This window comes from Podarcis raffonei, chromosome 14 (assembly GCF_027172205.1).
Source record: "Podarcis raffonei isolate rPodRaf1 chromosome 14, rPodRaf1.pri, whole genome shotgun sequence".
Classification (NCBI taxonomy): Eukaryota; Metazoa; Chordata; class Lepidosauria; order Squamata; family Lacertidae; genus Podarcis; species Podarcis raffonei.
Genome location: NC_070615.1, coordinates 36,335,520 through 36,348,182, shown reverse-complemented (window position 1 = coordinate 36,348,182; position 12,663 = coordinate 36,335,520). Strand labels below are relative to the sequence as shown.

General features: G+C 44.3%; 1 protein-coding gene across 6 annotated transcripts in view; it reads right to left on the bottom strand.

Annotated features, from left to right (window-relative positions):
• The window catches only part of LOC128401994 (ankyrin repeat and fibronectin type-III domain-containing protein 1-like), a 315,884-nt gene extending 305,925 nt beyond the window's left edge, over positions 1–9,959 (bottom strand). For 5 of the 6 annotated variants that reach the window (XM_053365682.1, XM_053365690.1, XM_053365687.1 and 2 more), the window contains exon 1: positions 9,850–9,959. The gene's annotated coding sequence lies outside the window, so the exon portion shown is untranslated. Of the gene's footprint in view, positions 1–9,498; positions 9,639–9,849 lie in introns of those variants that run through there. The other variant, XM_053365684.1, reaches the window with a different exon arrangement.
• Positions 9,960–12,663: the final 2,704 nt, after the last annotated feature.

The window sequence follows — 12,663 nt, the reverse complement described above, 5'->3', positions numbered from 1 at the left end:
CAAGCAATCAAAAAATAATGGATTCTATCAACATAACATTTCAAAGAACCAGGAAGACACAACCAAGTTTATTTGGTGGGCATCTCATAATGAGGTAATACATACCTCATTGTGCCTATAATATTTTAGAAGCTCCACTTGCATGCCAAGAGTCATCAAGATGTTAAGGTGCACATCTATTTTTATTCACATCTCAGTTTCCAATTAGAGGCAATTTGGTTGGGGGCCCATAAGTTAAAAATAGTCATCTCTAATGATGCTTGCAAACCTATTAGGAATATTTCCTCCCCTAAAAACCCTGCAATTTTGTTTTCACAATTTTTCAGTAACATACTTGATTCCTAGTTTCCCCACTCCCACCACTTTCTGTCCTTATTAAAAATCCATATTTTGACTATCCCTGATACAGATATCAGTCGTGCATTAACCCCCCTGTGCTGCATTGTTTTCTACTCTCACTACTGCCAGTCTAGCAACCCACTGATAAAGCCTCTTATAATCTGCCTTTTGGAAATCACTGTAGAACTAGAATGGGCAATATCTACTGCATTTGCAAAACTGTTTTAGAAATTTTGGTTTCAAGTTATATAAATCAATAGAAGACATTATATTCAAGTTTTTTAAACTAAAAAATGCTTTGAACAGTATGCCAGATCTCTAAGTAAAAGGAGCTAGAGAGTAGACACTCATTTTTTTAAAAAAGCAGAGACACAAATTGCACCCTTTTGTACAGACAAATTAATTTTGTCCTAATGTCAACTCTAGTCTCACAGGTTCTAGAAGTAATAAAAATAACTTGCAAAAGCTGTTTACCAGAGGTAAATGTGGGATTAATGTACACACTACAAGCAACAATACTCCTCCCCAAAAAAATGTTTTACTAATGGGGGGGGGCAGCAATTTTCTACCTCCACCAACTGCCTTAATACCCTTGAGTTCAAATAATGTCATTGAAATATAGCAAAAACTGGCAATGACAAAGCATTGCTGAGTGTGAAAAAATGATGATTGACTTCATAACCATTCTAAGCCAACGGCTTACAAAACTGTAACCCAGAGTTCCTTGGAAGCTTATCAGAGGTCAAATAATGGCAACTTCCTTGAATGACAACTTGTCTGCAACAACGCATCTTCTCCTCCAACATATAACGTAGTTGCAACTGAACAAAAGCACAATTCTCTGACATACTCTCATTGCAAACAGGTAGTGAGGAGGTCCAACAGGTCTGGTCAGTACCCTATTGTAATCCTCTACATTCTACAACATTCCAAGGTCAGCAAGCTAGCAAGCTGGTCAGACAACAGCCTGGTAGCACCTTGGTGTGCAGAATTCAGCAGAGGAAGCAGGCTAGGCTGTGAGACAGAAGCTGGCCCAAACTTACCCAGTCAACTTGATGGCTGAGGATTTGAACTATGTTATCCAAAATCCTAGTCAGACACTATAACCAATATACCATACTGTACTAGCTTTTTAAAAAATGTCAAGTGTGCAGGAATTTTATGAGAAATGTTTAAGAGTTCCCTTAAGGAAGTTTGAAACCCCCTGATCTAATTATCTTTCACACAGTACATATAGAACTTGTTTATCTGTGGAAGTTATACAGGCAACACAACAAAGGTCATCAGGGGGCTCATAAAATAATAAAATACAGAAAACAAATTTCAGCATAAAACAGTCAGCAATCCAGTTTCACAGCATAACTAAAAATACAGAACAGATAAACAGTGGATTTAAAAGTGAATACTGCAGGTTTTTAAAGGCCTGAAATCATCATCATCATCATCAGGTGCCAAAATGACCATAAAGGAATCAGCAGTCAAGCCTCTCTATGCAGGTGTTCCACAACAAAAAGCTACCTGACTCATATAATTTGGTGGAGGCACCTGGAACAGGAGTTCTGAATAATATCTCAAAGTCTGAGTAGAAATATATGAGAGGATTATCTTTCAGTTACCCTCATCCTAAGCCAATAAGGGCTTTAAAGGTCAAAAATAGCCCTTTGAATTGGGCTCAGAAATAGACTGGAAGCCAGTGCAACTGATAAAGCATTGATACAATACACCAAATCAACCAGACCCAGATAAAAATCTTCCAGCCTTATTTTTTGATGCCATTTTCAAAGGCATTCCCATATAAAATAGACTGTTTAATTTGAATGAGAGGTAACTGTGGCCATGCTATCTACATCCAGAAAGGGTCATAGCCGGTATATTAGCCACGGGAAATAAAAGGTTCGTAGTGACAGAGGCCACTTGGGCCTCAAGTGATAATGCTGGATCAGTAAGCAATCCTTTTCAGAAAAGGTTAACATCACTCACTAGGGTGGATGAACCATCCACCAGGGGTAGACCAAGTTTCACCTTATAAGCCCTCATCCTAACTGTTACTGCACACACTCTGCAGCTCAGGAGACCTAGAACTCACCTAAATTTGATGCGGGAAAAGAGATGAAACTGGCTCTCAGTGGTGGTGCCTCAAACCAAATCTTGGGATGAGCTCTTCCAACTGTTTTATGCAACTGTTACAGTTAGAAGAGTAGAGAATCGTAGGGCATCCCAAAGCCTAACTGCCAAGAAGTCAATAAATGGTCCCCAGCACCAACTTCTGGAATCAGTTATCCAAGTAGTAGCAGAATCACCACCAATGGCACCTTGAACATCCAGCTCAACTAGTCTACTGATAATTCCATGGGCAATGCTATTGAAAGCTACCCAGAGATCCAAGATAATCAATACTATTGTTATTGTTAATATTCTCCCTCTCCCCCCCCCAATTTATATCCTACCCTGCTTCCCAAAGAAGACCAGGGCAGCAAACACATTAATATAATTACAAACACTAGGTAAAAACATTCCAAAATATTGTACTCTCCCCATCATTCATTCCCAGCAAGATCACCCCACAGGGCAGCCAAGGCAGCTTTTATCCCACAACCAGCCCTGTAGCACAACTGAAACTTATTCAGAAAAATCCATTGGTACCTTAACTGGGAGCTACATCATTTTTTCTTCCATATAAGTTTCATTTACTACCACAAACTAATTATCCTCATCTAAATTTCTCATCCCTTAAAATTTTATCCTGGCATATTATCCATAACGAACAAAAAATATCTTTCTAGTGGCCAGAGGCATCTAGAATTCAGGTTTCCTGATTCTGGCAAATGTCTAGCTGACATTTGATGACTAAGAGAAAGGCCATGTTTTCTTTGCTCTTTGCAGAAGCAATGAAAAGTGTCATATCATAGTAACTCTAGCTAGGCAGAATTATATAAAACTTTTCAAGAACACTCTTGACACAAGCCTTGCAGCAGAAGCCTTATTTAGATGCTATGGCCAGATTTTATGTACTGAAAGTTGTACTGTACTATATTACACTAACTTTTACCCACAGAAAACCCACTGAAATGGCAAACTAATTTTATCTATTCTCCATATGTTAGTGGAATACAACCCCAATATATTTTACACAGATTCCCTTTTAATAAGTAGGTGCAGTACATTTACCTGCCACGTGTATGTATCAAATTGTTTTTTTAAAAAAAATTACTTAATCCCTTTCTCAGTTTAATCCCAGCAACCTGCAATGTTGGTTAGACTGAGAGGCAGTGACTGGCCCAAGGTCACCCAGTGAGCTTCATGGTTGAGTGGTGATTTGAACCCTGGACCAGACAGTCTAATCACTTAACCACACTAGTTCTTAATAATGTTTACATTCTTATCTCTTCACCCAGAAATTGCATAAATGCTGAGAAAGTCATTAAAAACAAAAATTAACCCTCTCTCAGTATTTTCACATTAAGGACTACAACGGTGTAATATTTTAAGAGAAATGAGGGAACCTCTGACCCTCCAACTGTTGTTGGAACTCCCATCAGCCCCAGTCAACATGATCAGTGATCAAGGATCATGGCAGTTGCAGCCTGAAACTATTGGGGGGGCACAGATTATATGGCCCAGCCTTATAAAGTCAATTTCAAGTCATAAACTATTATTTCTCCCAAACCATTACATGTATATCACCTGAAGTGACAGCTTTAATTGGTCTCAAAGCAGCAGGTGAATTGACAGATACAAAGGGTGAGAGGTGAGAAGTACTTGACAAGATTCAACCGGGTTTTTTGAGACACAATGAAATTCTATGTAAACTACATTGTAAAAGTGATGAGTTTTTTGGTGTGAGTGAATGAGGTGCCCTAATTTCAGAGTGGTAAAGTAGAAGCATCTGTGGATACCATTAGGAATGTAGGAAGCTGCTTTACACCAGGTCAGACCATTGGTTTATTTAGCTTTATGATGCATGAAAACATCTCTCCAGGGTTTATTTAGCTTTATGATGACTGAAAGCATCTCTCCAGGGTTTCAGGCAGGAGATGCCAGGGCTGAAGCTAAGGCCTTCTGCAAGCAAAGCATGTGCTCTCTTACTCAGCTATGGTTCATTCATCTGAGGTACTCTGATTCAGAAGAGATACAGAAGGGTCTAGGAATGGAGGGTAGAAACTGGGTCTATGAAAACAGGAGATAAGAAGGCAGCAAGCTAGTGGGAACCAGTAGGGTTTGGGAGATTAACTCCTCCATCTGGCCTCTTCTTCAGTCCTCTGAAGTGTCCTGAGAAGACAGAAAGGAGAACTGCATTTGACCTGGAGCTGCAAATAGAGGCATAGCTAGGGGGCAGGGTACACTGGTCGCCACACATCAGAGGGTGGCACTTTCGCTTGGGCAGCACGCCCAAGCCACACCTCTCCTGGGAGTGACTCAGTGGCTCGGGCACCTGCCGGCTCTGCACTGCCCAAAATGGCAACATGGAGCTTGTGTCTGCCCGATGCCTCCCCCTCAGCCACCCTACAGCTGAGGGGGATGCGGCGGACAGACTCATTGTAGGCTCCGTGGCGCACCCTGCCCTGGCACCCGAGCGGCTAGCTATGCAGCTGGCTGCAGAGTTGAGAAACTGCACTTCATTTTGAAATAGCCAGCTTGACAGTTGACTGCATGCATACCTCTAGTAAGCACTTAACATCAGTATTTTCCCAGGTAGATTGGGGGGGGGAATACAATCCTAGATTAATAGTGTAATCCTATGTACTCAGAAGAAAGTGCCATTGACATCAGTGGGGCTAGCTTCCAGGTATGTTTGTCTGGAACTGCAGCTTTGGATGTTTCGCACCACAAACTTAGTACTCTAACAACATTACTGAACTTAACCCTAGGCCCCTACATCATGGGCTGATCCCTGTTCCCACTGTCATGGAACACAGTCCTGTTACAAAAGGAGCTCATCTTTCAAGAAGCTGTTTGAGATGCACAGCCTTGCAAGCCAACCTATATGCCAAGGTTAGCCACTGTGGTGTACTCCAGAAGATGTGGGGATATAGTTTCCATCATACTTGACCACTGTACCTGCTGGCCAGGGCTAATGGGAGTTGTTTAGCCCAACAACATCTGAAGGACACCATGATGGTTACCCCTGATATAGCCATTTTGGCCTACAAGTCATAGAGGCAAAATATGTGTCAACCACTATTAATAGTAAATGGGTGTTTTCTAATTAGGAAGGCACAGAGGCAACTCTAAGGTAAAGGTAAAGGGGCCCCTGACCATTAGGTCCAGTCGTGGACGACTCTGGGGTTGCGCTGCTCATCTCGCTTTATTGGCCGAGGGAGCCGGCGTACAGCTTCCGGGTCATGTGGCCAGCATGACTAAGCCGCTGTCAGGGAAGAGTTAGAGTTAGGAGATTCCAGTTTCCCAGAGGGAGAAAGCATTCCCCAAGGAGGGGAGGAGAGCAGTGAATTGAAGAGAAGAGAGCAACAGGAACAACAGGGAGGGACCGGCTGTTCCCAGGAAAGGCAAGGGTTAAGTTCTAGCTCAGATTCGGAGGAGGGGAGATACAAGCCAGCTCTAGCCAGGAGGTTAGAAAAAAGAGCGGGAAAGCGAAGGGAAGGGCGCCTTCGCCATTTTGAGAGTGGCTGGTCATGGAGAAGCAGAGCTCAGAAGGTATCTGAAAGAAGTGACTCTGAGGAATAATATTTAAGAACCGTTTATAAGAATGTTTTGTTAATACGCAATAAAAAGTTTTATAAAAGAACAAGAAGCATTTGTGTGGTGATCTGAAGAGGACAACGACCAGTCCTGACAGCCGCTTCTGGCGAACCAGAGCAGTGCACAGAAACGCCGTTTACCTTCCCGCCAGAGCGGTACCTATTTATCTAATTGCACTTTGACATGCTTTCAAACTGCTAGGTTGGCAGGAGCAGGGACCAAGCAATGGGAGCTCACCCCGTCATGAGGATTCGAACCGCCGACCTTTTGATCGGCAAGTCCTAGGCTCTATGGTTTAACCCACAGCGCCACCCGCGTCCCTGATGAGGCAACTCTACCTGACTGCAAAGTACCAAAACATGTTTTAACTTTGATGGCACAAATAATTATGCTGCTGGATACCATAGGGCTGCTCAGTAACCCAAAGACAGTGGGTATGTTTGCATGTCACGCTAAACCAAAAGTGAGAAACCTGAGGCTCTCCAGATGTTGTAGGACTCCAACTCCCATCAGCCCCAACCAGCATAACCAATAGTCAGGGATAATGGGTGTTGTAGACCAACAACACTTGAAAGGTGTGAAGAGCTACACATGCCTAAAATATGAGAGCACACTGACAAATTCAGGCAGGATGTCACTTCAGCCTGGAGAAGACACATCCAAAATGGTCCATTCCACTCGAGTGAAAAGTGTGCATAATCAGGAATAAGCTGTTGAATACAAACATTTATTACTGAAGCTTCTCTTTAGAAGACCTAATATTTTCAAGAGAGATTTTAAAAAAATAAAAGGTGAGAAGAATCACCTCATGGATTAAAAAAGAATCTATTAGTCTAAAATATATACTGTGATTACTAGTGAACCTGTTTCTATTCAAGCTAAATAATTTCAGTGCAAAGCCTATTTTATAAATGGATAACTAAACCTTCCTTAATGGGAACTTAAAATAATGTTGCTATCTAAGGAATGAAATTCCCAGGACAGTATATGTCAATTCATATACATAACACACTATGGCTCTTGACTGTTCAAATAAGCAGATTCTGTTAGTACAGAAGAAGCAGAGCAGCAAAAAAGCATTACAAGAGCATTAAGTCATCCTGTTTCATCAGTGTTTTGCTACCCAATTAGCTACTTCAAACATAACAGGAAAATCTCTCTTTGAAAACCAGCAAATATCTGAAAAAACAACACATAACTATTGAAGAGGCACAAGAACATCAAAGTGTTCAGAGGCACAGTACCTGCTGAAATCAGCTTCTGGGTGCAGAACCAGGGAATCTACATTCCATTTTAGGTACAATAGGGGTGTTTGGAGATGCCTGCTCTTCTAGCCCTTTCTAGCTCTTGCTTCCAAGTACGTGCATGTACTCAATTTCTGTTTTGATTTTTTAAAAGGTTCATATAATTCTGGTCATCTCTTTCTCTTTTTCCCTGTTCCTTATTAAACCAGCAAGCTTTGCTCACTTGTTCCATGAGCTCCGGACGAGATGTTCCCCACTGAATATTTGGACAAGAAAGCAGGAAGCCTGCCTTCTCACAGGAGCCCAAAGCAGCATTCCAACAACACAGACCTAATTGCTGGGGAAATGGAGAGGGAGAAAAACTTCGCACTTTCTGGGTTTGGGGGTGTACATTGGTGTGGAGAGAAATGAGATAAAAGAAGTGGCTATCAACAGCCCGCCAAACCAAAAATACATAGTTGCTAAAAAAAAAAAACCATGTAAAATGCTATGGCTGCGGAAGGAGAGAGGTTTCCAAGGGATTAAAACAAGTATTTCTCTGCTTCTCTCCAAAGCTTCTGCAAAGTAAACCAAATCGCACACACCATGAAAGTAAAAGAATTTACACAGAAAGGAAATGCATGTACTTAGTGCCAAATAGCAAGAGCCAAGGCACACGCAAGCAGCATGAAGCAGGCAAAGGGGATAACCAGGCTTGCTGGGAAAGAGAAGAAAATTGGCTTAATATATTCAACCACTTAAAAAATGCCCAAGGATCAAAACTGCAAAAAAAAAAAAAAAGGTACACTCCTGAGCTGTGAAATCTACATCAACTGGAATGCTTTGGAATGAGACACAAGCTATTAAAATAAGCAATATGGGGCATCTATAACAGCACAGTTCTTGCTTTTTCAGAGTCCTGGATTTTAGCCTTGCAGCTGCATGATTTCCAATTGGTAAGATCTCTCCTCCTCCCCCCACTCCCCCCCCCAAATGCTGGGTGAGGAGGACAGATATCTTCTGTGGGAGGGGAAAAAATGAAAAGTTTTTTTAAGCCTTTGTTAGATTTCAACAGCTGGGCAATGACTAGAAGCACAGAGGGGCATGGCATGGCTTTGGGAAAACAGCAAGCAGGGTGAAGGAAGAGAGTGGAACAGAGACCATGGAAGTCCAACATGTTTGACTGCTGTTAATGCCCCAGGGACCTAACAGAAATCTGGCTAAAGGGTTGGGGGCGGGGGTGATCTGGCAAGCAAAATACCGGTACATCAAGTGCACATCTAGTGGAGACTCCATGAGATATGATGCTCTGCTGGGCACCCTGCCAAAGATGCTAATAGTCAAATGTGGGCTGTGAAATAATGACTTTGTGACATTCTCCATCTCTCTCCTCCACATAAAAGCTCAGAAAAGCAGGATTGTGCCACTTAGGCCATAGTCACCAGGTTCCAAGCCTTGAACATATTGCCCTCACACTGCCACCTCAATGAATTCGGCTGCTACACCATTAATACACTCTGCTTTTAACTCACCTACTGACAAAACTTAAATGAGGGGCGGAGACTTTCAGGCCCACAGGCAGAGTGTGGCCCTCCAAGGCTCTTCCTCTGGCCCTGCTTTCCACCTTTTTCTTTTTCTTTCGGCCTGGCTGGAGCATTTTATTTACTTACTTTTACATTTCTGTTCCAACTTTCCTCCAAGGAGCTCAAGGTTACACACACAGTTCTCCTCCCTATTTTATCCTAACCACAACCTTGCAAGGTAGGTTAGGGCTGAGAGTCGGTGACTGTCCCAGGGTCACCCAGTGAGCTTCATGGCTGTGTGGAGATCTGAACCCTGGTCTCCCCAGTCCAACACTCTAACCGCACCGGCTCTTGAACTCTGATAACGCCTCTTGCTTCCATGGATGGAGGATAAACAGAAGTGTACAAGCATGTGTAGCAAGCTGGCCTGTTGTACCGAGGTAAAAATTCACATTTTTTGCTCAGCTCACATTTCCGTCAAGGCTTGCCAACCACTGGCATTTGCCGCCCCCCCAAAGCCTTGGGCTTTAAAAGCTTCCCCACCCCAAGGCTCTGCCCCATAATTTATTTTGCGTTAACAGGTCTGCCGAAACGCACAAAAAGTACTGGAAGACGACAGTGCCTCTGAACATGCCGAGAACGCTTTCCACCACAAAGGAACCAGGGACCTCCTCTTGAATCACGAAAAACGCAAACTTCAGCCTTGGCATCCCTACCTCCAAGCTCATACCTTCTGCTTTCAACCAAGAGGAATTAGTATATTCTGCCTTGAGCGAGAGACCAAGGACGCCTCTGACCATGTACAGAGCGCTTTTCCCTCGCGGCTGATGATACGGATCTCATATTATACCCTTGGTAAAATAATCCCCGGCCAGCCGGGGGGGCGGGGGCGGAGAGAAGTTTCAGGAAAGCTGAATTTAGAACCGATTTTAAAAGGCAAAAAAGGCGGAGGGGACAGTAGTACCATCCCTCCCGCCGGGATGAGGGTTCATGGAAGCGGCAAAGCCTATTCTCGCTTTCCCTCAGGCGGGTCTGGGGACGTGCAGACTGAAGGGACGGCAACATACCCGTTGGCACCACAGACTCCTCCTCCTCCTGCTGCTGCTGCTCCTACCGACTGAGGAAGAATTCACGGGGGGCGACACCCACCGCCTCCTTTCTCCATCCCGCCCGCTCCAGCCGTGTTGGCGGCGGCGGCAACAACAGCTTTGCGGGCATGAGGAGAAAACGAGGGGAAGGGAAAGAGGCGCGCGCGGCCCGGCCCCCCTCGCTCCTCGGCCCGCCCTCAGGCCCGCCCAGCGCGAGGCAGGGGGCGGTTTGGGCGGGAAACTCTTCTGAGGAAAAGCTGCCACTGCCGCGGCTGCCGTCCTAATTTGGAAGAAGCAGAAACACCCCGCGAGTGAGCGCGAGGTGGGCTTCCAAGTAAGCATGCGCGGAGCTGGGGGGGATTTGAGGCTGCCGTTCTACGCATAGGAGAAAGCTCAGCTGAACTCCCTTTTGGGGGGGGAGCGCAAAAACTGTGGCTGTGTATATGGCGCGGGGTGGGGGGACAGCGGAGCAGCTGTGCTTAATTGTTATTAATAACGCGGGGCTGCAGTCTTAAAAGCTGCCTTTTCTGCGGTTGGGTGTAAGCTCCCCATGAACTCCGTGGAGCCCTGGCTTCTGGGAAGGCAGAAATAGGATTGCAATAACAACAGGACCAAGGCGGGAAGGCAAGATTCAAAGGGATGCTCTTGGGCATATTAAATACTGCACTGCGAAGTGCGCATGCAGGAAGGATGTGGCTGAAAAGCTCTTGCACGTAGACCCCTCATGACAACCAGGAAATGGCTATGGGTATACTGCTGACCGGTGAAATGACAACTGCAGTCTGAAGTGGTGCAACACAAGAAGGTCGCCTGCACTTATTTGCTTTATACCGTATGTATCTTGGCAGGCTTTTGCTTCCAGCAGCTTCAACACAGCTCATATGAATACAGTGGTACTTCGGGTTAAGAACTTAATTCGTTCTGGAGGTCCGTTCTTAACCTGAAACTGTTCTTAACCTGAGGTACCACTTTAGCTCCCACTGCTGCTGCGCAATTTCTGTTCTCATCCTGAAGCGAAGTTCTTAACCTGAGGTACTATTTCTGGGTTAGCGGAGTCTGTAACCTGAAGCGTCTGTAACCTGAAGCATCTGTAACCCGAGGTATCGCTGTAGTAAGAATTTAAAAAAACCATTTAAAGCAGCAGCAAATAAAAAGCAGCAGAGACAACAGGTACAAACTATTAACAGTCTGAAATGCTAATAAAAGCACATAAGATTAGCCATCCTCCACTCTGTACGAGAACATAAAAAGTTCTTGTGGGATCAGGCCAATGGCCCATCTAGTCCAGTATCCTGTTCTTACAGTGGCTGACCAGATGAGAAGCCTGCAAGCAGGACCCAGACTTTTCCTAAATGAATTCTACACGCCAGAGAGCATTTCCCCCATCATTACCCCCATTGCTGAGATTTTCAGTACAGTACCTATCTATTTTGGATGTTACCAGCACCTGGAGGAACTCAGTGGTGGCTGGGGCAACCCATTCACATGGGCGGCATGCAAATGTTGTTGTTGTTACAAAAGCCTGCCTTCAAGACCTGGATCCTAAGTCATAGAGGGTTTTAAGTGCAAGCACCAGCACCACAGAAACAGCCTGGAAGCTAATGAAGTTCTTTCAACACTAGTGAGATAAATTTCCATCAACCAGTCCCAATCAGTATCCTGACAGCTGTGTTTAAAGTAACTGTAATTCCCGAATGCCCTTCAAATGCAGCCTCGCATATTACAGTAGTCAGTCCTTGATGGATAGCTGTGGCCAGGCTACCATTGGTGAGACCTCAAGTGAAGTTCTTGTCTCAGCTGATGAAAGGCACTCATTTGGAAAGAGGTGGCCTTTGGTTAAAATGAGGTGAGTGCCCAAAATCTGAACAGTGGACTAATTCAGCTAAATTCATTGTTACTATTTTAATTTATATCCCAACCTTTCTCCCAAAGGAGCCTATGAAGCAAGGGATATCCAGCACACACCCCTCTAGATCTTGCTGAACTCTAGCTCCCATCTTCCCTGGCCATTAGCTGTGCTGGCTTCTTGTGAGATTTAGAGTCCAGTAACATTAGCAGTTCGAAAGCACCTCCAGGTGCAAGTAGATAAATAGGGACCGCTTTCTAGCGGGAAGGTAAACGGCGTTTCCGTGTGCGGCTCTGGCTCGCCAGAGCAGCGATGTCACGCTGGCCACGTGACCCGGAAGTGTCTGCGGACAGCGCTGGCCCCTGGCCTCTTAAGCGAGATGGGCGCACAACCCCAGAGTCTGTCAAGACTGGCCCGTACGGGCAGGGGTACCTTTACTTTACTTTAACATCTGGAGTGGCTACTTCTGTGTGATGTACAGTATTAAGATACAAATATAAGTTTATGATGGGCAATTGCCATCATAAGATAACTGGCGTTTGTTGGTCCTTTTCATTCTTATTCTAACCATGTTTATTCAGAGCAAAAATGAGGATGTCCAGATGTTGCTGGACTACAGCTCCCTTCATCCCTGACCAAGTCCCATCAGTTCCAGATAGCATATTCAGTGGAGTCTAACATCATCCAGTGGTCACCAGATTCTTCATATCCAATTCAGACATTAGTCTGAGGCCAATGGAACTAATGTGTTTCCAGCTAAATGGGCTTAAGAAGCAACCATGGAATTATACTTGATTGAAAATTGTGGGTAGTAGCTATCTGAATTAACTGGTAGCACATTCAATAACATGTGTTTATTATGTATTTTCCCATTGGATTGCATTGACCTATGAATACATGAGAAACAGATTTTTCTTCTCCCCTGCCTATCCCCCCTTTAGGGCAAC